The 24,946-nt window shown below is 36.2% G+C and overlaps 1 long non-coding RNA gene across 1 annotated transcript in view; it reads left to right on the top strand.

Annotated features, from left to right (window-relative positions):
• LOC146427860 (uncharacterized) overlaps nucleotides 1-24,946 on the top strand; it is a 148,623-nt gene that overhangs the window by 1,382 nt on the left and 122,295 nt on the right. Inside the window, exon 2 of the long non-coding RNA XR_014856306.1 lies at nucleotides 7,107-7,202. This is a non-coding gene — a long non-coding RNA (uncharacterized LOC146427860). The remainder of the gene's footprint in view (nucleotides 1-7,106; nucleotides 7,203-24,946) is intronic.

Here is a 24,946-nt window from a genome sequence, read left to right as displayed (position 1 = left end):
AGATTTGAATGGGACCTGGTATTTGTTGTGTTTAAATACAGAGAGGCATAAGGATCTACTACCCAGTTTTCTGAATTGTGATGAAGACATTTACTTTTCACAGTGTTTCTTTTGTTTCTAAATGTCTTTGCATATCTATTTTTCCTGCTTCTGAGCTACTGAAAGCAGAATTTTCTCAGTAAGAGTCACACTGAACAGGAAGTTCCCTCCTTTTGACTGCAGCACTGATCTTAGGATGTTTAGAAACTACTGTCTAGTAATTGCTGTTAAAGACAATTGTTAAGAGATGATAACTTACATGATTTCGCATTAATTAAAATAATTGCTTTCTGTAAAAGACCCGCTAATAAGTTAATGCTTCTGAAGGGGAGATCTTAAGATTATTAAACATCCTTCTGCTGTCACGAAGAAAGATGTCAGTTTCCATAAGTGACAATTAGCACAGTCTGACTGTAACTTTGGTTAGGAAGTGGCTGCCTTAATCTGTCTTTCCTGCATACAACAGGTCATAATTCAACAAAGGCAAATGCAGGGCTCTGCACCTGGGGAAGAATAACCCATGCACCATGGGGTAAGTGCCAAGGGCTGACCTGCTGGAGAGCAGCTCTGTGGAGAAGGACCTGGGGGTCCTGGTGGGCAACAAGCTGTCCATAAGCCAGCAGGGTGGCCTTGTGTTATCCTTACTCCACGATTAAGATGAATCATGGCTGAAAAGCATGATTCAACCATGTTTGAATGGCCGTCAGTGGCATAATAGTATGAAATATTTAAAGTCTGGCGTCAAGTTTATCCATAATGTTGAGTTAGTGCTGCCAAATGGTGAATAAAGGGAAAATTGGTACCAATTCTGTGTGTGTGTGTGTGTGTGAGTGTGTGATGTAACTGATGCAACCACGTTTGGGTTTAAGCAACATTTGTCAAATTCTGAAGGAATTGGCCATTCCAACAGTGCGTAAGAAAATAGGTAGGGGGATAAACAAATCTAGTTTTTATCCTAGCTGCTAAATAAGTGAGTCACCTTTCTTTGTTTTATTTTTAATTCTGCATAATTCCATTAACAAAAGAGAAATTTGTGAAGTGACAGACATTGTAACCTCTGCTGGTTGGAAGGAGGATGTCTACATCTATTTATTAGGATGTGATAGAAGACTGTATCTTAACTTACTCTTCCACATAATACTCCGCCTAAAGTTGTGTGACTACCTCACACCAGAAGGTTATTAAACATGAGCATATGGCTTCTGTCCTGGTGGTAGCACTTAGCACTCTCACTGCAATGCACCAAGCATTTGGAGGAAGGAACAGGAATACAAAAGAATAAACAAAAAATAATAATAAAAGAAGCACTGTAAAATGATAATGAGGGAGTATGCAGCCCCTCTCAGCAAGCAGCTCACCAGAGCAGAAGTGTGGCCTCAGTCACGGCACTGTGACTCATTATTAGAATCCTTTGCCTAAAGGCTTGGAGCAGTGATGCAGGAGAACTTCACGCTGAGAAGCTGATAGCTCGTTGGAGTGACTGTGAAACTAATCAGGCAGCCGCGGCTGCTGAAGGCTTGCGTTTGTTTTCTGACAGACATATTCACAATCAAACATTAAGACTATCGGGTTCTGCGCGTTTCTGCGAGAGCACAAAGCATCCCAGCTTATTGAGTATGAAATGTTGCTGTTGTTGTTGTTGCAGTAATAAAAATTATTATAATTTTTACCAGCTTCGGTTCTCTGGGGAATAAGAAAATGTCCCTCTGGAGCTGCTGCGAATCTGACATTTTGTTTTGTAAATTATTTCTCTGATTTGGACAGGGCAGGATGCTTATTTTCAACATTAGAATAATATTTCCTATGAGCCTAGGAAAGGCATTACTAGAATGAATATTCTTCTGGTGCTGTACTCCATCATTATAGTGACAGCACAGGAATTATAATATTAGCCTAATTCTAAAAATTTTCTACCTCGTGATCATTTTCTATTCCTGATTGTTTCAGCATCTTTGCATAATGTGACTTCCACACAGCTCCTCTTTTGTAATGTTCAAGGTATATATCTTTGGTCACTTCATAACACTTCAGATTCTTTAATGTAATATCTTAAAGCCTCTTGAAGTTTGAATAGAGTTCCAGTTTCTTTATGGTCTTTACCATGTTGTGCCTTCTTAGCTAGCTAACTGTTCATAAAGAGAACAAAATTTGATGTTAAATAGAAGCGTGGGAGGCCTTGAGGGAAGACTAAAGCCTGAGAAAGCAAAAAAAGGTGGATTTGCAGTAGGCTGTTATTTCATCATTGTAGTTCTCCTATCTTATGTTTTATGGCACAACATATATTCTGTCCTTTTTTCAATGATGACACTGGAAAATCCTTGCATTTCTTTATTTTGTAATGGGGAGTCCAGTCTGAAATATCTCATGTTCGTTATACCATATAAAGAAAACAGCCACGGACTAGAACTGGCCTCTGCAACAGCCTGTTTACCAAATTGCTTTAAACAGCACAGAGAAGATACCAAAGAAAACGAGGGGCTTAAGATTCCACTTTGTTAAGGATTTGGATGTCTGACTTCATTAAGCATCTGAGGCAGGTTAGTCTTTTTTTCATACAGAATACAGCAAGGAGAAGCTTCACTTGTACCCATTATTGATAGGCAGGAATTCAAGTGCACTAGGAACTTGCCCAGTGGAAATTTAGATACACAGGGAATTCAGAGCTGACTGGCTCTAAGTGAAGCATTTGGGAATTATAAATTTGGTATTGATGAATTGTTCTTTTATGAGTTTTGTATTTCCTTTTTCTGAAGATCTGAGAGACGAACATGTGGTTCTTTATGCCTGTGTAGAAGACCAAACCAATAAAACTTACTGATGTTAGGAACAGCAGTTATGGGTTCCTGCCTTTTTCAATTGTCTGTCTTGGAAACATGAACTGTCGAGACTGAGTATATTGTTTTCTAAACCAAGTAGTCAAGACACATGCTTTTCCTATGTCATTTCCTCTATTGATTGTGTTTGAAATGTATTGAATCCAGCAATGGTTTGAAGAAAAGCACTGTAGGTTGAAATGTGATTAAACCAGAGATGGTATAAAGGGGGAAATGTGGGAGACTTTGGTTTGCCTTGTCTGGCTGAAATTAATTTGAAATGTAGGATAAACTTTCACCCTCATATGTTCCTGTGACAACCTATGTGACATAAACAGCAGTTATACAGAACTATGAATTTAACCTTGTGGGGTTTAAAATCTGAGCAAAATGAAGAGCAAGATTTGGATGCATTTTTGTGAATTCTCATCATTGCATCGTAACTGTATGGAAGCATATGGACTGCATATGCTGATTCATATGCATACAATTTTGAACTTCAGGTATTTTAAAGAGTATTGGGTTATCATTTTAGTTTGGAGTTTGGAAAACATTATTTCTGCATGTGTGTTTTCTTTGTTTTCTTTGAAAATTTTATTGTGCTTTACAATGGCAACTTACCAGGTCACAGTACTTGGCTAGAAAGTATTTGTATAGCTGGACTTACTGAGTTTTGAACAGTAATTTGCAAGCTGTATGGCCAGAATATTTGCCAATGATTTGCAGATTTCAATACACAAACTGAAGAAATGTACAGAAAACTTTAAATTTGAGGATTTTGACTTTAAAGATTTTAAGTAATTGTCTCGGCTTTGGATGTAATGCAGCTGCTGGTTCAAATGGCAGGTTGATGGCACCAGCTAACAGCAGTTATTGGAATATTTTGTTCATCACTGAATACTTTCAAACAGTGCCCTACATAAACTGAATTAAGGAACATAAATACAGTTTAAAAGCTAGGCTTAATGCAAATACAAAGAAACTGTATTTCAGTATAACGTAGGAATGCAATATCTATCAAGTATGGTGTTTTCTAGATGAATGATGTGAGCCTGCTGTCAAATCTTGCTTGTCAGTGAGAGTCATCTGATCTAATTTCTGTATCTTGATAATGTTTTGGTGACTTGATAGAGTCTAATCACTGCTGGCCACAGCACATAACATAAGTGACAAATTTTACTCTTCTTATCTGTGCATTCTTCTTGGGCATATCCTGATTGATTTCTGTATTGGTTTTAATTGTCTATACATTAAGAGAACAGTGTAGGCAATGTAATTATTGTCTGTGCTGCTGTTCTCCTTTGGTTTTTGGGTTTTTTATTAGGAATAACACTACAGAATTTATTTGTTTCTTTTTGTTTTGTTTTGTTGCTGGTGTCTCACAGCAGGAGATATGCTAAATGCTCCATTTTCCACCATCTCTTCAGTGTTCCCTCCCTGACATTTTTACTCAATCTTTCGGAAGAATTTCTAGTTTTATCTCTTAAAAATAGATTTATAAAAGGTGGTTTAAATTTATTTACAGTGCATGTCTTAAAATCTAAGTGGCCAAAGCATTAGTTAGGGCTTTTAGACTTTCTTATGCTCTACTTACTGCTTTGGGCAAATAATTTGAGAGAAAATATGGATGCTTTAGTTAAGGGCAATAAGTTGAAAGAACATTATCTCTTAGTTTTAAATATATACTGAATACAGGTAGAATGTGAGGCTTGTTTAACATAATATTCCAGTTTAGTTATTGTATAACAGAGTAAGAAATCCCAGAGGAATTTTGTTAGCAAAGTAAAACAGAATCACATACACTCCTTATTATTGCAAAAGTTTCCTTAATCACATTGTTTAAACTCTGCAATACACTGTAATATTTTTTAGTGATTTTTCATTTTCAGCTGTCAAATAATTCCTTTTGTTAACTCTGGATAAATAGTACTCTCAATACTTTTGGTTTTAGTTATAGATGATTTATATATGACTGGACAGCTGATAAAATAAGGAACTATTGTGTTTTCCACTGTGTTGCCTTTAGAGGTTCAGATGTGTTAATGCAATTTATTTGATTTGTAATATTTTATAAAAGTGTCTTCAACTAAAATTCTGTTAGTGATTCTTGTTGTCAAAGGTAATGAAAGGAAATTAAATGTTCTTTGACCTGTAATGACAGCAGATGGTCAGGGTCTAACCCAGAAGAAATACAAATAGTCTCATGGTCTCTTTGGGCATAAGACTTTTCCCAAAGCAGAGGTGCTTGAAGAAAAATTGTTAAGTTTTATACTTTTATAAAAAGTGGTCAAAGACTCTTGGATTTGTGGAATTTTAAGTACTGAAAGTATTATGATTTCTTTTGTATGATAAACTGTGTGTAATAAATGTTACTGATCAACCTTGATTGATACTGTGTTGGGGTTGGCTAAGTAGAATTCCTAGAGCTATATCGAGTGCTTACTTGAAAATGTAAAGAAAGGCAGAATATGCTTTTCCTTCAGCAATATATTTCACTTATTGATTCTTTTCCTTTAGTGAATATGGCCAATGTTGTTGCTTGGAACTTTTATTAAAGTGCCTGTGATTCCAAGATAGAAAAAGCAGATGAACATCAGATCAATCAGAAATCATTGCTTAAAATTTCTTGTAATTTTCTAGGCCAATGAAATAGGAAGGGGTGATCCTTACTGTCTATACTGCGTCCCCTAACCTTTTTAGTGGTTATAAATTATTGCCATTAAAAGAAGGTAACCCTTTTAAGGGTAAGTCTTTTGAGATAAGAAATTAACATTTTAGGAAATTACAGGTGGCAGTGTATTGTGAAAATCTGAGTTACTTGGCTTGTATCTTGATGACTTTTCTTCCCCTTTTTTTCAAACTTGGGACACTGATATCTCTATGCTTCAAAATGTTTACAGAAAATGAGTGACTGCTGTATTTGAACGCAGAGTGTGTCCTTCTTTCCAGCTTCTCTCCGTAACGTTCTGTGGCTAAACCAGAATTCTGCCGGAGCACTGAGTCAGGAGGGCTGACCCAGCAGAGCGCTGTGTGTGACACATAATGAAAGGTTGAACTGTCTGTCTCTAAGGTGGCGTAGCAGATCAAATCACAGAGGATCAGGCAGAGATATGTTGCCTTGCTCTGAGTGACAGAAGTTAATAATTAGTGACAATGATTGACAGATACACTCCATCTGCCGCTCTGACGCCTAGGAGCAGTTATTCCACAACTGTCTGCAGGCACAATGAACTCCTCTGGGAGAGAAGGATGGGCTGTGATTGACAGCTGCCTCCGAGAGAGACAGGCCACTGACAGTAAAGTCACTGTCAGCAAAAGTGTTGAAGTCTCCCCCTGTTCCCTGGAAGTTTCACTAGCTGTATACATTTATTCTCTTTCATTTATCGTGTCAGGTGGGGTTTTAAATATATTATTAGCCAGTCATTTTCTTAACTGCAGGGTTTTTGGTTTTTTTTTTTTGCAGTGGTAAGGTAGAGATCCATGCACAGTGAGATGATTTCACCTATCTGTGGCTCAGTGTAGACCAGCATACTGATATAGCTCTATCTAATTAATCTGTCTTTCTCTCTGTTGGGAAAGAAGAAATATTGCATTGCGTTCTCTCTGTATTGATATTTTGAAGGTTCATGTAACGATGTTGCACTTTTTATGTTTCCAAATGCAGAAAAAATATTTGTAAATGTTTTATAATTAAGGTCTCTTATATTATCCCTTCAGATTTGCAGTAATATAGTTAAAATAGAGGTTGGTTTTGACATAAAGAGTAATCTGGGGGAATTTTTTTAACACCATGCATAAAAGTATGATTTGTAATGTTGAATTGCACTTCAAACAACAAAGACAAGCCAACTAGAGCCTGCATTCTGTAAGGTAGATGTATGTAAGAAAATGTATTGTATCATGCTTAACACATTCATTTAATCACTTTACCAAATTATAGACTATTTGTTTAGGAAAGTAGGTGCAAATAGTATTAACTTTTTGTGGGTCTCATTCCTTAATACTAAGAGCCTTCAATGTTTGGGGAAACTTAAGAGTATAACTCTTTTTAGGTTTTCTTTTGTTTTATTTTATTTTCTTCTATGTTACATTAGTATAAACAGAATACATTTAGCCAAACCCTATATAAAATTGCAGTTGTGAAACATTAGACACCAAGGTATTTCCGTTTAAGAGGAAGTAGGACTTACCCTACCATGCATATAAAAAGAAATTCTGTGATCCATTCATAATTGCCTACTTTTTTCCCTCTAGCATATGGAACCACAGTAAAGACTAGAACTGCTGCTCCAACAAATTCCTGCAGATGCTGTAGTAGTTCTTTGAGGATGTGCTTTGTGACTCTCTAAGGTGAGGTATTTCATTAATCAAATATTGGATGCTTAGTAGAGGAGTTCTATGTCCAATTTTTTTCCTGTTTCCTTTTCCATTTTGAACGCCTGTTCACATTTTCTGTAGCTCTACATTTTGGATTTCCTGGCTACATGGAAAGCTAGCAAATGTAGAATGAACAAAATACTGGAAGAGGCTTCATCTTTCATCTGTCTAACTCTGAAGTGGAACAACAGCCTGGAAAAGATACCTGGTTATATGAATATATAAGCTTTCCTTAGTTTGCTGAAAACTTCATCTTGCTCTTCAGATTTGGAGACCTGGAAACCTTGAAAAAATTGGTTATAAGAAGGGGTTATTTTTGTCTTGCTGTCTTGTTGCAGGAGCTTTTAGTATTCTTTAGCTTTCTGCAAAAGAAAGAATAGATTTTATGATTAATCATAGAGATAAAAATAGAAGCTAAACTGAGCTGGAGAGTGCTAATATCTTCTTAACCCAAAGCTGTACAAAACTATGACTGTAGGTAACATAATATATTAAGAAAATAGATGAAACCCTGTTACTTAAGACTGTTAAAATTGATCTGCATGAGGAATTCAGATTTCTGACAGTTGTGAGACAATACAATTTTAAATACACAAAATGCAGAGATTTATAGTGTCATCTAAATCCAACTAACCCAAGGTATCCTGTACAGTAAGTTGTAATTTGTAGTTACTATTTAGTTACTATTACTAATTGTAGTTATTAATTAGAGAAGCCACAAGTCTATAAATTTTTTCACGTATTTTCCATATTGACTCTATCTTGCGTTTAAGGAAAGTGATTAGACTATATTTGGCTCTATTCTATTAATTCCTTTCAAAATCCCAAAATCTGTGGAGCAGCTGTGTTCCTGAACTCCCACTTTACTTTTTATGACAGATGAAATGTTTGTTTTCTTCCAAATACACACTTTGTCAGCTTGAAAAAAGGTGAAGAACGGTATAAATCCTTATTAAAACATACGCATTAGAGCTGTGAACCCCTGATTTACATTGTAAAAAAAGGAAGTGTGTTCTCTAGTAAGAAACATCCTTTGTTTATTTAAAGTTATCATCAGGTATGTCTTGACTTAGATTTCTTTTGCAACATATTTTGTCCTCAGGAATCCCATAACCAGCACATCAAAGAATAAATGGACACTGATTGGAACTGTAAAATATGTTGTTTCATTTTCATTATTGAATTTAAGCCTAAGGGCTGCATTCTAACAATACAAGTATTCTGGATAGCAAATAGAAAAAAACCCCAACCTTCTCTTTTTTTCTGGTTTTGGGGCTCTTTTTACTTGCATTAGTTCCCTAATACTTCAATCAGTAAAACCACCATATTTTGTAGTGATATGCTGAAAAAAAGAAAGCAGACTAATTGGTTTGCCAGAGAATGGGAAAAATGAAAGAAAACCCATCTGTGAATGTTAAAAAAAGGTAATTTTTATGAAAACATAAAGATCATAATTTATTGCTTGTCTTGTTCTTTGTTGCTTTCAGTTGTGATTTTTTTTTTGTGGTGTGGTTATAATAAGTCTAAATGAAGATTTGCACTAGCTTTTGAATCAGCTGGGATTTATTATTTGTCTGTGAGAACATAGAGGGTGCCATGCTGTTTTACACAATCCTTAATTTTGAGAAGTCTGTCTCGGCAGTGTGCATGAATGTTCTTTTTTGTTTGTTTCTGATTTGAATCCTATAGGAAAAGACTTCTATCCAAGAGTAACTAAGTTCTTAGCAAATCAGTGTGCAAGAAAATAGTCCTCACTTCTTACTGATGCTAACAAGTTCTGAATGCCCTAAGCTCTTCCTCTGCCTGCACCTAACTTAAAAATTTAGCTACTAATAGGCTGTGGCAGAGCAATATTGGGACCAAATCCAAAGAAACCATATGTAGATTTGCTGCCAAAGGATGACCAATTACCGAGTTTACAGTGTAGAATTTACTTCAATGGGGCAACAAATTGAATGATTTCCCTCTATTCATCTGTTAGCTTTTTAGGGAGATGTATTTTCTCACTTCTGTTTTGTTTGGGGGGATTTTTTTGGTTGGTTGTTTGGTTGAGTATGGTTTTGGTTTTTTTTGCTGGGTTTTGTTTAGTAGAGTTTTTTAAAAATGAAATTGAAAAGAGCTTTTTATCTTAATTTGCTTGCAGTTAATTAACCAGATGAAAGCAATCATTGGGCAGGGCGGAATAATTACTGGAATTTATAAATCTATAAAAACCTATTGAAAGGAAAGGTACCATCACTGCTCTTCCTCTGCCCTTCCCATACAGCTCTATTCACTTCCAAACTTCCAAACTTATTAAAGTTTACTCTTTAATATCCACACTGGATTCCTCTGACTTGCTATTGTTTTACCCTGTGGTAAATAGCAGAATCTAATACTGTTTCTCTGTATTTTGTGCTCTGAAGGTATCTATAAGACACAAACATTTATTGATGTATTTTTTTTTCCTTTTAATGGTAGCGATTTCAGATAATTGCTGACTAAAAAAATAAATCCCAGCATGCTTTTATACCATTATTATTGAATAGTTTTGACTAAAGAACATACTCAATTTCCTTAAAGCTACTATGCATAATAAAGATCTTCCTTGAGGAATCTGCTGCTTTCTCCTGCTTGCTTTTTCAGGACAAGTCTTTTTGGAACTATTAGAAATGTGGTGAGAAAGTCTTCCTTGTGTAACATGAGTGTTCTAAAGTACCAAAGATTAATGCTTTTTTTGATTACCATAAACATCAAGAAGGTGCATACCTAGAGGATAGAATTGGCTGCTGGCATTTGGAAATAACTTCCATGATTTAGTTTCTCGGGTATTCTTTCGTGTTGTTTTAAGAATGTCTTGTCAGTCATCAGGCTACAGTTATTTTAAGTAATGCAGAAATAAGTGCACAATCATTGTCATCAGATTCTGGGAAGTAGTCCTAGATAGTCTCCCTTCTTGTCTTCCAAGCAATTATCTAGACAAATTAACTAGAAAATTCTGTTTTACTATAATGAAATAAAGTTCAGCACACAAACTTACTTCAGTTACTGCAAGTCTGTAAGAAAAATCTCTTATGCAGTATAATGGTATAATATTTGAAAAGTAAAGCAAATTTGTTGTCTTTATTTTAAGGGGAAAATCACATAAAACTATGTTGATTTTCCAGAATGTTTTATTTAGGACTGTCAATAGCCCAGTTGTGCATTTTTCCCCATTTCAAATCTTTCCTTGACTCACAATTTGATTAAAAGATCCAGAAAGAACAAGGCCAACTGCGAGAGCTGCTTCGATCAAGCTGAGAGGCAGAGACTACAGCTTGGAGACTCAAGCTTTGGGCTTTTTGGACACATTCTTTCAGTCTGAGGCTTCATTTGCAAAGTTCACTGTCCATGCCTGTTAGCAGTGAAAGTCAAGTCTTGTTGAGTGTCTGTTTGCCAGCACAGCAGGAGGTACATCATCTGTCTTTGAGCAGGGCTGCTGTCGTTTCAGCTGACATGTACAAGAGGCAGCAATGCCTCGCAGAAATAAATGTGTGATAACTATACAGTGAACAAAATATTCTTAAGGCATCGGGAAACTAAACATATCTCACTGCGTTATACTTCATCCTCACAATTCAAAATGACACGTTTTTAGAAGTTCAACAGTTATAATGGAATACATGTGTCTGGCCCTGTGAACATGACCCTTTAAAACCCCTGAAGTTTTATGGGCTGCTTTGCAACACAGACCTCTATGGAGGCAGTTTTTAAAGAGAAGGGGGAAAAAAACCTTCATTTGCTAAAAGTGGGGTTAGAAAGAAGTTCCCCCTGCACTGCTGGGTTTGATTCACAGTGCTTAAAAGACTTAGTGGGATGAATAAGCATCAGCTGAGAACATCTTCTTTCTCATCTTCATAATTTTCTTTCCTTCTCTTTTTTTTGTTTGCATATCCATTCTAGTGTGTGTTGCCTCATCATTATTACTACTTCTGAGCTGATGACCTCACCAGAAAGATGTATCTAGCTGTAATCTTTGTCTCATCATTAACAGCCTGCTGTGAATCTGTTCTTCAGTTAATGCCATTGATCCAGTAATGCACATTTCCTCAGTGATACTTTCCCCTCACACTGTTACTTTTTTCTCCTTCCCATGGTACAATAATTAACCCTTTTGGCCAGTATACTGAGATCGTCTCAAATGTTACACAGAAGCCCCACAGGGACATGAGGAAACAGGTGCTGCCAGCATTTTATTGCTTAATTATGATTACAGATGTTTTTGCACTCAGGAGACTTGTCTGTCTTGGCAGTACATTTCCCATTCAGTCAGTCAACAGAGTGGGAATTACGTTTCTGGTTGTTTTGCAATATAGTATTGAATAACCTCCCAATAGGAAGAAGCAGATTAGGTATTTTTCTCTACAGTCAAAACAGTGTTAAATTACCTAACTCTGTGTAGAGTTGATTTCAAACCTAAATACTACTACTACTACTAAAAACAACAACTTTTTTTTGTTTGTTTGTTTTAAAGTCCCACGTTACATGAGAATGACTATATAGAAATTTAGCTGTAGTATTTATATGTTTTGGACAGCATGGGCTGTGCTGGGTGATAGTTTGGTTCATCCTTTGCAAGGCTTTTTCCTCCTCTGATTTTATTTAAAGCACATTTTAATGTTATTCTTTATATTGGTTTATGCCTTTGGTTTGTTTTCTCAAATTAAGTTGAATGAGTTATTTCATGTGGAGAGTGGAAATAGGCCTGTGGTAAGGAAAATCACAGGAATAGTGAACATATGAAATGTCTTCATTTAAACTGAGAGACAGCTAAACAATTTCACCATCATTTGCCCTTCTAAAACATGTATGTGATTAATCTGTTTCTAATTTTATTTCTTAAGGATGCTAAATATCTCTTTGACAATCATATAAGTATTTTAGTGGAATTTCATTATTTCCTACCTTGAGATACCAAACAATGTTGTATCTGTGCTTGACTCGGCAGGGTGGGGTTTTGAAAATGAAAACTCTGCTGATGAGGTTTCAGCTCTGCAGCCAAATCTGTCCCTGGCAGAAATCAGCTCCTATGCTTCACTTGACTTCCACAGTGTGTGATCACATGGTAATGTTCATACCTTGTTGTTTCACCAATGAGAAAGCATTAAGAGAATACAAATGATTCCAATAACACTAAATGGTCTGACAAGGATGTAGGCAGGTTCCTAAATGCATTAGTACAAATATTTGCTAGTTTATTGCTTTTGCTTATATTTATTTGCATAACTTTTTATGAAGATACTTGTAGTTTCTAAAGATAACACAAGTGGCATTTCCTGGGTAATGCTTTAATTCCCCTGAAATTGTCGGGATGCAATTGCCTGTTGCAGCTCCACAGACAGGCACACTTCCCTCTTACCTGCTTGGGGTGATTGTGTAGGAACAGTGTGCCAGTTCTGGGCCAGGAGCAATGTGCCTTTGATTCCAGAGTGGTCACATCATCCTGCCTGCTGCTCTTGTGTGTTGATAGCCTGAACCAGCCAGGCTGAAAGATGCTGTTGGACCAGCTGCTTGCAGCTCAGTAAAGGTTCTACACAGGCAGCCAGGCAGGTTTGGTTTGCTGCAGGCTCTCCTCACCTCCCTCATAAGAATGCATTGTGTGTTTGGCCTTACAGCTCTCCTGGAGGAGCCATGTGCTCACCTCTGCTCTGCCTTCAGTCACCCCTCCTGGGCTGGGAGGAAAGTTGGTAAAAAGAACGTTTCTCCCTCTGCTGCTACAATCCGCTTAGTGGCACGAGAAATGTCACTCATGATGATTAACATTTTAAAGCAGTAAATCTTGAAGGTCAGTCTGAAACAGAGGACAGGGAATGCTCATGGCTTTCCTTCCCTGTCTGCCTCCCATGAGGAAGAGTATTGCATGAAAGTGGTGTTGGCAGGGTAGCAACGACACCTTGCTTTTCTTTTATTTTCCATCAATAAGAAGGTTAGAAATTATTTCAGACACCTTTCAGCTAAATATGAAAGAAATAAACAATTGTATTTTTCATATAGAAAATGCACTACCTTGACATATTCTCATATTCTCAGGAAAGAGCTGCTGCATAAACCAATGCACCATCTTGTAACAGTGTCATATTACTCTGCAGAACTCATTAATTAGACTATTTAAATGAAATAGTAAACATAAAACTCAGTAACATAAGAACACATGATTTTTTTATATCTAAAAAAGTCCTCTCTATAGAACCACCATATTACAGAACTCCTCAGAGCACATATCTCACTGCCCCCCCCATGTTCCTTGATAAGTGCATTCTGATGCCAAATTGAAACATAAAATAGGTAGAATCAAGCAGCCACCAATGGCTATTTATATGCTAATATATATCCTCTAAGCTGAAGTAGGCACCTAAAGCCTATTGCTGCTAGTAATGATGGCTATGTTTTAACCTTCATGGAAAAAAAGAAAAGTATTTTTCCTTAAGAAAACAACTCAGTTTCTGCAAGATGAAATGTAATTATCTGTTATCAGATGTCCTTTAAAAATGGAAGGCATATTTAAGCTGCTAAAAATATTGAAGCACTAATTCCACCATAATAGCATTTTAATTTCAACAAATCACATCTCTATTGTTACAGGACATTTTGCTGTAGGAATGGGGTAAGAGGTCCATCTAAGCTTTTTTAAGAAACATTTTCCTTTCTTTTAGACATTCAATTAAATCTTCGCAATCATCTAACCTTTTGTGGCACAAAATTTTGCTTACTAAGTGAGAAAACAATGGCCATTAGCATCTAAAAGACTTTGTTTTAAAAAGTAGTCAAAGTTTAATTCTGATGTATTCTCATCAGAATATGTTTTGGCTGTTGGATTACTCATTTATGGTAGAACGCTAGAGTTTAATTCACCACTGCTTTCCACTCAAAATACTTATTTTAAATGCAGGACAAAGTTGGTGTAAAGTCCTTCTGTAGCTGGGGCTGTGATTTGATGCTGGCAGTCATTTAAAAGGTAATGTCAAAAGCAGCTGAATGCAAGGGTCACTGTTTTCTGTTATCAACAAGTACATTTACTTTGTTATTTAAAATTGCTTACATATCAGCACTTTTATTGTTATAGTTCACATACATGACTGGTACAATTTTTGTATCCTCATTTCTATTGATGATTTTGTAGTGTCATGAGAGAAGGTGGCTTATACAAAGCTATTTTGCCAATAGGTACCTTGGATTTCCTCTTAAAATGTTGAGCTTTGCTTCACATTTCCTATTGCTTGCTACTCTTGCTTATCTTTAGAATTTTTGTACTACAGGATCAGATGAAAAGCTTATGTTTACTGGCTTCATGATAAAGCTAGTAATAATATAATAGTATATCAATAATAACATAAATAATATAATCCAGGGTGATTACAAGAGCTATTTTTATCCAGCATTCAGTAGCATAGGGGCTTCTGGTACTGTGAAACAGTTTCAGTAGCCCTGGAGCTGAACCTTATTTGCACTTGCATTTGAAAGCCAAAATCTGAAAAAACAATACATAATGCTATTTCCCCATCTGTTTTTCTCATCTGAACTTTATCTTGGAGTAAGATCTTTAACTTCAGGTAATCTGTACTGCTTTAGCATTGAATTCTAAATTTAACATGTTATTTGCTCTGGGTTTTCGCTTTTGGGCTTTTCACTTTTAAACAAAATAAACTGGAAAATGTTGTGGGGCTGCTAGTAATGCATAAGGAAATTGTAAACCTCCTGTAACATGCTTAAAATGTATTCTTGTGGTTATACAATCAAGCAAAATTCAACTGTGTGAGATTTGCTCTCAGTATTGTGAGAAGTGCATTAATGAAAACTTTTTCATTGTCAGTACTATATAGGTCATGTGTAGTGCAAGTGCTTTTGCATATTTGCAAAATAGTGATGCTAATACTCAGAAAGGAACAACAATAAGAAATTCTTCAATTTGAGAAAAGTTCTGCTACCTGGAGTGGAAAAGCAGCTTTGAGAACTTAAATTTGTGACCACTGATGAAGTGTTTTTGCATTAGGATTTTTTTTAAGAATTATAGGAACAGGTTGAAGAAAGCTATGCAGCACTTTCTTTGTTTAATAGGAGAATTCATTTTCTTTTGTACACTTTATTACCTTCCATTCATTTTTCACTGAAAATATAAAGTCATACTTTCACTTGCTCAATAGATTATCTTCTCCAATTTAAACTTGTGCTTTTTAAGCAGTGACCTGCATTGATTGTATTCAGACTACTGATAAGCTTAAATGTCTGTCATATTGATGTGAACTGAAGCTAAATGTCCCTTATACCTTCTCTTAATATCTGTAGTTCTGTGGCAGCAGGGAAGAGAAGGCCAAAGTCCCTAAGAGGAGTTAACCCTGCTCCTGTCAGATTCTTGCCCAAACCCTCATGCTATCTGGACAGTGTTGTGCATCTGTGCCTAAACAAAGTGCAGAATTATGAAATATGTAGGTGGAAGAAGCCTTCTTTTGATACATGGGAAACTGACTGGTACAGCCTGCAGATTGTCTTCTCTAATATTGTCACTAGAGAGTGATGGTTGCCTTTTAAACAAAAACCTTTGTTAAACTTGACACTAAAAAAGGGGTCAAATCTCTAAAGAGAAGAAAAAGATTCTAGCTGTAGAGCATGTTGAATTAGTGCTGTCTTATTTTGCAGGATATAATAAATAGGATACAGCGTGATACTTGCATGGAACAGTCATCATTCAGTTAAAATCTAGTTATTCCAGCACTAACAAGAATAGTAGTGACAGGCCTGTATAGCCATGGCATATAGCTATATGAAACAACCTATTTAAGGTAAATCACCTCTTACTTAAATGACTGTAATAAGCATCCTCCGAGCAACTCTACCTCTGGGGGTGCCATTTGTCACAATGTAATAGAAAATTCTAATGAAAAATAACACCTAGCTATTTTACAGCAGCTTGCATGTATTAGAAAAAATGCAAATAATGCATCCAAGATGAGCATTGTGGTGTTTTGGGTTTGGTTTGGGTTTTTTTCTTTGTTGGTTTGGTTTGGGTCCCATGAACACCATCCAAGGTGTGCTAATGACATTTGCCTAGTTATTAGTCCATTAGTAAGACTGTTATAACCATTAAATATCACAATATTACTTTAAGGAGCAAATATCACTTGCAAGTGGGCTGTTATAGCTGAATAAGTGTATTTCTTCACTTAAATTCATAAAACATGTCTTCTAGTATTACTTTATTTTGATGATGAATGAAAAGAGTGAACCATTAACAAGCCCTTTAAAAGTTGCTGGCTACCCTAATACCTTCTGTAAATGGAAATAGAACTTTAAAATTAAGTATTTAAGGTTATATACTCTCCAGTAAGTGCTGCTTTGGGTATTAATAGTGAATCTTTCTGTGCTGTAATAAAAGGTAAAAAAAGGAATATTGTTTCAAATGGCTAATTATGCAATTTTGTAGGTCAAGTTTTTGAAGTTGGATCAATGTGAAACTACCTTTTTATCCTTTTTTTTTTTTTTCCCATTTTGTTCATAAATGTGGGCCACTGTGTTTTAGGGAGAATTCAAAGAACAGGAGCAAAATGGTAAGGAATTTGCTCTAGGATGAGGCTGCTTGAACAGGGAGGTTGGACCAGATAACCCACTGTGGTCCTTTCCAACCTGACTGATTCTGTGATTCTGTAATTCTGTGAATTATCTTCATGTCTCACTTAGAGGACCTGTACTTTGAGGGAAGTTTTGAGGACAGGAAGAAAGCATTGCTGTTGCAACATATGGTTTGATAAAAATGACTTTCCCTGCTGTTGGACAGTTCTTCATTGTTGAAATTTAATTGCCATGAAATGACCTTTTAAATAAAATTAATTTAACATTATATGCACAATTCTAACATCAAATGATGTATTTTTAAAGAGTTATTTATGTTCAGAGCTGAAAAGATAGGAAACTGATCCAATCTGACATTTAGTCATGAAACAAATGTTTGAATAAAACAGGTTCAGGAGAGATAGACAGTACCAATAGCTAAATTTACCAAATTTGGACAAAACAGATGTGTTGGTCTGTGATATTATCCAAAATTCTGTTCTTAGTAAGCTGTTTTCAAATGGTATAAATATTTTTAGGCAAAAATAGTAATAGTAGATGATCCAAGAGATAAGCAAATGTCAGCCTTCTTTTCTTGTGTCCCTCTCAAAACAGGTATTATGCTATTACTTTTTCATAGAGGTGTGTTTACCATCTTACAAACAATAAGGTAGACTATTTTTTCTAATTTTTCTTCTTCAGGTAGAGAGTAGTGTGAAATGTGGCCCCAAAAAAGTGAAGATACAAGAAATTGCAGCAGCAGTTGTGTAATCCTTAAACTGTCTTGCTAGTTGGTCATATCTGTTGAGCACAAATAATCAAATGCAAGATGGAAATGGTTTTACACTGTTCAGTATTGGCTAATATCCTTCTTTGAGTTAGTGGAACTTTAAGATTTGTTTTCAAAATTATAAGTCCAACAGACTGTGCTCCCATAACATTGCTTCTGAACAATAAAATACAATTTTGATAAATTATCGTCTACACTGAAATGCCCCTTCAAACTCAAGCCTTTTCCTTTCCCACTCCCTACCAGATGAGCAAGCTCTTGGGTCCATATATTATTCATTACAATCAAATAAGACACAGTGGTGGCTCAGTAAACTTGCTTTTCATATAAGAATTGATTTTATTGAGTAATGCACACTGCAGACCCCAGCTTCCAGCAGCCAGGGCTGAAATGAGCAATTCTCTCATTGTAATAATGTGCCTCTGTCATCTCCTTATTATCAGCATGATAAAAGATGAAATATTCACAGATGCTGCCCTCCTAACCTGATCACAGTTTGATATTTGAGCTTTGGAAATGAGTTTTATAGGCTTTAATATACTCCTTGGTGGAGTGACCCCTGAAATTAAACATTATTACAGAGCAGATATTTAAAAAGCTGGGGCTGCAAATTACATCAAAATGAAAATATTAAGGAGTATTATGACTATACCTAGTGGGAACTCACTACTGCAGAAACTGTGAATGCCATAAAGCTCAGCACACTGGTGTCAAAAACATCAGAAAAAAATAATAACAGCGCGGGCACCTTGACTTCTGTGATTTTATACGTAAGGCTAAACTAAATTACTGGAATGGGTTTTTTCCTATAGGCTGGTTTTCCAGGAAGAAAAGGAATATTGTTCTCAACTTTGTCTGCAGCAGCCTTCACAGCTCTTTTAAAATGCACATTGCTTCTTTCCTGTGCAAACAGCAATAAAAAATGCTTAAGTGTGGTGAGACCAAAGACTACACTTAAGAAAATAATAAGCCAACATAACTAGGTGAAATATTTTGATTCCATTTCCAGGGCTATTGCTGTTTCTATGGACAGGTTTCTGCCAAAGTCTGGGATATGAAGAGCTAAGGAAGTTTCCTAGAAATGAAAATAGAGGAATGTACAACATATTAAAGATCTTTCAATCCAAATAATATATTGTTAAAGTTAGGAAATAACAAATTTTAAACCCCTTTAAATCACCTTTAAAGGTGCAAGAAGAACATGTAATTTATCAATTTACATAAAACGTCAGTTAAAGGGTAATAAAAAAATTAAAAAGAAAGTGATGAAATATTTGTGTGTATCTTATTCACCTTGTTTAGATATGCATAATCTAAAGAGAAGCAATCTTACAGAACATTCTGTATTTACAGCCATCAACTTTCTCCTGATTGCAGTGATCGTTAGCCAATCCTTGTGGGAAGAAAGGAGACTGAAATGCAAATCCTCTGCAAGTCACTCAGTGGGATGGTCCTCAGTGTACTGGGAAGGTATGGGTGGTTATGGTGGAAATGTTTCTTTCTGTGACAGAAAGGAGAGGTGGTGGTTTGTGTTGCTGTTTTGTGGAATTTTTGTTTGTTTGTTTTAAACTGAGGCATTTGTGACCTCCTGGAGTTCTTGTTGGCTTCAGCATGCCTGCCTAAGTGCATGAACTGCATCCCTTTTTAAAAATTCATAATTAATGATGTCTTTAAGGCCATTATTTAATTTTTATTTGCATCTTAGCTTTTTAATCTGGCTGGGTACTGAAATATGTTTAGCTCTCAGTCTATTTATAGTTTTGAGTTCTGAATTTGTGGTAGTTTGGACATCACCAAGTCAATGTGATTGCAATACCCTCTGCATTGATCTCCCCAAAGCTCTTGCTAAATTGAGCTCAGCAGGAGCATGTCCTGTGACCTCATAAATAGTGGAAATGATTGCAAATCAGAATTCATATATGTTCCTGTCTCAGTGGGTAACTGTATCCCCCACAAAGGAATCAATCATCTCTTTCAAATTTCTGTTTGCCCTTTCACTCAGATATGTTTGAAGATAATCTGGAGAGGGAGATCTTGCAGAGTCTGACAGAACTGTTACTGGAAATCTAAAGTAAATGCTGTGTGTCTAACAGTACTGCTTAGAGATGGATGTTTCAAACATTATCCCTACTGCAAAGAACTTGGGGGATGGTGTATTGTAGTTCCTCAGGTGGGATTGGCACTTCTGAGATTTTTTTTCCTAAATTACTCTTTTGTCTTATTACAAATAAGATTTCCCTTGTTATTCCTTACTATTCTGTGATGTGATTTTTTTTTTTTTTAGTATTGACTTCGGTATTGAAACCATGGAGATTCATCAGCAGTTTTTTTTCAGTAACATGCTATAGTCATTTTAGAACAAGTGGGTGCTTCCTTTGCCAGCCTTCTGGAATTTGAAAGTAGTTACTCTTTTGGTATTGATAATATACATATTAAGAATTCTTCCCTCAATTTCTATACATTGCCATGAATCTTGTAAAACAAGAATCCATCTTGTAGTATTTTCTTCTGTTTTGTATTATCGAGAACATTAATAGATATAAGTTGTTGTAATTATAGACACAATAACCTGCTTCATCAAAGTGAGAATATATGTAACCTCACATCCTGGCTGTACTACTGCACAATGATATATCCTTATAAAAACACAGAAGGAGAGTTTTGATTGGTTTTGAGCTTCCTGAGAAAGCAGTTGCACCTAGATTTTCATACACACCTTTGTAAGAACAAGAAGAAACCTGAGATAGAATAGACACTATTTGTGAAATGCATTTGTATCTTAGCTTTTCCCCACAAATTTCAGGCAAGGAAAAGAGGGAACAGAGAATTAATAGAATAGAGTCATTCAGGATGGCATAGACTGCTGATCTTTTATACTTATCTCAGATCCTGCAGACACTTTTTAGGTGACTGTGTATTCACATTTTAATTGCTTTTTTCCTGCTACTGTAAATAGAAAAGACAAATACTGCAGGTTATATCAACACAGGCAATTACCGGTAATTAACCAGCTGTATTTAAGATGCTTTTTTTTTTTTTTTTTTTTTTAAATATGACAATTACCTAGGCTTAGACTCAGCAAGTCAAAATTAGAGGTGGACATAATCTCTCTGCTGGTATCTTGCACAGGATCTGTATAAAATGCACTCAAGACTAGATATGCTAGGCTGTTCTTTGGCCAGACAGTAGTTCCTTTTACATTTGCTGTTGTATACTTATCCATCAGTCAGAATTTCTGGGAATAGTTCATGTTCTTAGGCATGGATTTCTTTGGGACTGAAGTTATATTTTGGACCATATTCTTTTCTTGTTCCAGGAGATAGTGACCTCCAGTGGTAGTAGTTTCTTGAAACAGAATCTTCTGACTTCACAAGCTAGTCAAGAAAAAAGATAATTTAGTTTTTTTTTTTCACTAACATAAAACCTATCACCACATTAAAAAAACAAAACAAAGGTGACTAAACCAAATATTATTACTGAAAACTAGAGATGACAAAGTATGAGCTACCACAGTAAACACACAGCATGGTATGAGAAAAGGAATATTCTGTTTATTCTTGCTTGAGTGTTCCAGAACAACTGTCTGGATGAAGCCTCCCTCTCTCTCTCTCTCTCTCTCTCTCTCACTCTCTGTGCAAGGACAGCAGTGGTCCCTGTTGAAGTATTTGTTGAAGTTTGTTGCATGTAAAATCCAGTTGCTTTGCTCAGATCTCTATCAGACTACCCAACCTGTAGTTGTTGACAGCTGTACTGACATAGGTTCTCTGGTATGCAGAGCTACCAGTGCTGGAACAGGATGAAAAAACCCTGGGAGTACAAATTCTGTCATTTAAAAGAGCACTGCATCTATGCCTGCTAACAGCTGTTGCAGTTTTGTGTTTGTATATTTCTGTTAAAATAACATGTGCTTTCTAGCTGGAAGTGAACTCTAGAAGTCAAATCCCTACTGAGAAGTAGAAATTGTTTAATTGAACATAATCTGTATTTATTACATTAAACACTAAGGTTGACCGCAGAGGTTTTATTCAGCGCAAGATTATTAACTACTGAAATATAAAACAAGAAATCTGGTATCTGATAATGCATAATTTAAGAAAACCGATTGAAGTCTGGTGTTTTACATTACAGAATCAGATTCCTGGCAATTTGCACTAGAGGGAGCCAGTCTTTAGGACAGGGTTTTAATGAAATACAGTTCCCAGGCGGGTACAGTGGAGTAGAAACTGAAACATGAAGGTGCATAGCTGCAGAAGCTATTTAGGTGCACATTTCTTTCTGGTTCACAGCTTTCCTGTTAGGACAGGCTGGCAAACAGCTGTTTGTGCAGCACATGGTGCCCTAACAGCAGAATGACTCCCACTGGGACTGTCAGCATCTGGCAGGGTAAGGAAGCAGCTTCTTTTCTTCTGTGGGGAAGGCAAGGATATATCAGTGTCATGTAGTGATCCCAGAACTGTGATCTGATCCTCAGAGCTGTAAAGCTGGACTGTTGCCCATCTTTGTAGGTAAAGCTTGGCATTTTCCATGATGCTTCCAAAACACATTGGCAAAGGCACTAAGGATGGTAGAACATAATATTATACTTGAGCACAACTGTAGTAGTTTTAACTGTGTTGCCTCTTTATACTGCCAGTGCTGAGAGGTATTTAATCAGATTATCCCTTACTGCACTGAAACATCAGACACTTTTCTTTGGGTACAACCTACACCAGGTTATAAGCACTTTAAAATGATTATAAGTTCAAGAAAACATGTTGAGCTAGAAAAGTGTTAGGAACAGTTACAACTGTCAAAATAAATATGTAGATTTTTGGCGCTGCTGCTTGTTTGGTTTTTTAAAATAAGTTACTCTGCTATCAGCTTTAAAGCATCATATAATGCTGCAGAAATTTGTATTGCTGAGCTGTTATTGACAGCATGTTAGCAGTGCTCATATCTGGTAAACCCTATGTGTCCAAGAATTTACAGTAGAGGAGAAACATGAGGCAGCATAGAAAGGAAAATTTTGAAATCACAACTCTGTATTCTGTCAAAAACAGAAGTAGAAAATGCATTACCAAAGAATTTTCCAATTCTGACTTAAGCAACTGAGACCACTCAAAAATCTATCTGGAAATATGTATTCTCTGGATATCAGGTATTGGGCTGTGTAGTAAAATTCTCTGGGTGCAGGATGTAGCATGCTAATAAATCTCTTGTTTTATGTCCTAGTGTTTGGAACACACACTCCAAAATGGGCAGAATTGAGTTCAAGGTTAGCCACAGAGGGCTCAGACTCCTAATCTTGTTCCCTGAAATGCCTGGAGGCTATAAACAATTCAAAGTCAAGGCATATTCTGTCTCCTGTTGAAGGAGCAAAAAATGCCAAAATTATGGGTTATAGAACTGTCTGGGGGAATTGGCCCAAAATAGAAAAGACCTGGTTTCTGATCTTTGGTCCCTGGACTATTCATGTGTTTTCCATGAGGCAGTGCCTGGTACTAGAATAAGGATGTTAGAAGGAATATAAACAGGAAAGTAATAGACTCACAGTTTACACACTGGTGATGATTAAAAAGATTCTCTTTGACTGAGATGATCACTACTTGAAGTGTCCAGTAAGAATCTTTTGGTTAAAGTGCAGTGGTTACAGTGAATATTTTCAAGGAAAAGAATGATATACACCAGAGTGCTCTGTTTCTCCATGAAAGCCAAAGAGCTAATCTCCTTTTTTTTTTTGGCTAGGTTTTTCAATCTTGCCTTTATGCCTTTTTCAAGGGAAAAAGAACTACCAAAAAAAAAAAAAAAAAAATTGCAAGAAAATTTAAATGAAGAAAAGAATATTTTCTAAACATAGTGAAACTTTGTGCCATAATTAATGTCTGGTGACTTGGTGTCCTTTTACATTTCCTCTGGTGCTGCCATAAGCTTTGGCTGAACTTCATATATAAAGAGACAGCTCTTCAGGGGGTTTCTTCTTTACCTTGCAAGTGGTAACTTTGCAGAAAGCAAGCACAGGGTTAACAGGGAGTGCTGTTTTTTTACAGACATACCAGGTATCCTAGTGGAGTTTGCCTGAAGCACTGCTGGCCCTGCCAGCAATCATTCCTATCCAGTGTCAGGCTCATGATTTATAGGCCTGTTTAAGTGAAGGCGATGCTTACTCCCAGCACAGCCATTTGTTTCAGCTCTTTTTGATTTTTAATGACTTCACAAGGATGTAGTTCTGGGGAGGCAAACGTGTGAAGTTTGCCATTGATGCCAATTATGGGGGGATTTTTGCAGATGAAAACTCCTTTGTCATTGATCAAACCTAGGGAAGAATTCAGTGTTACAAACAGCACGGTAGATGCAAACAATGATCACATTTTTATTTCTCTAATAACCTTCCCTAACATTTAGGTAGCATTTTTCAACAGCACTTCTCAATATATCTTCATTTTGCAGGTGGGAAACTGATTGCAGTAAGGTCCTGCTGAAGTTTTCCCTACACCAGTCTGATCAGGAGGGCTTTGTGTCCCTCCTTTTAGCATGACAACAGTACTGTCTTCTCCCAAAAATTTTAGTCTCCTCTCTAGTACCATTGTCTTAACTTGTTATTTTGAAATTAAAAACATATAAGAACATCTAAATAAATTTATAACTAGTATAGAATTTTCATCGAAAATATGCATGAGGGTAATTTAATTTGAGCTGCAAATGTGCCTCAGTAGTTTTTCTGGGGAATGATACAAATTTTTGTTTGGCTGTAATGGCCTGGAATTCTTGTCAGTTCCGGCTAATTGAAATTCTGGGTGCTCAAAGCACTGAGAACTAAAAAGACAAACATTTCAAAACTTCCAGAGAAAGTCTAGTCCCCTAATTCCCTATTTATAGCCTTAGAAGGTTTTTCATAATATTGAATCTTATTTCCCTTGCTGTGGTTTGAGCCATTTACCTTTTGCCTTGTTCAAATTTTCCCTATGTTAATAGAGGAAGAACTTATTTCTGCTTTATGTACTATGACTAATGTCCCCTTTATGTAGCATTTTACATATTTGAAGACTTGCTATCATGTTTTTTCCTCCTCTGTCTTTAGATTTTATGTTCCATTGTTTTCAATATTTCCTTCCAGATTTTGTCTTCTACACAGCTGCTTGTGCTTTTTCCTTTCCTACTGTCTGTACTCAGTTTATACATGAGTAGGTTAAGTATGGTGCCCAAAGTTGAATTTTTTTTATGTCCCAGCTGAGGTCTTACTATAGAAGATATTGAAGGCTTTACAAATTGACTTATTATCCTTGTGGAGACCCATACTAATCTAAGTATCATTTGGTTTTTAGTTCATGTAAAGGCAAACCTATAAAGTGCCAAGAGTGTATGTTCACCCACTTGCCAGCTGTGATAT

Source organism: Lichenostomus cassidix, chromosome 23 (assembly GCF_008360975.1).
Source record: "Lichenostomus cassidix isolate B80296 chromosome 23, HeHo_3.0, whole genome shotgun sequence".
Taxonomy (NCBI): Eukaryota; Metazoa; Chordata; class Aves; order Passeriformes; family Meliphagidae; genus Lichenostomus; species Lichenostomus cassidix.
This window is presented reverse-complemented; position numbering and strand designations above follow the sequence as displayed.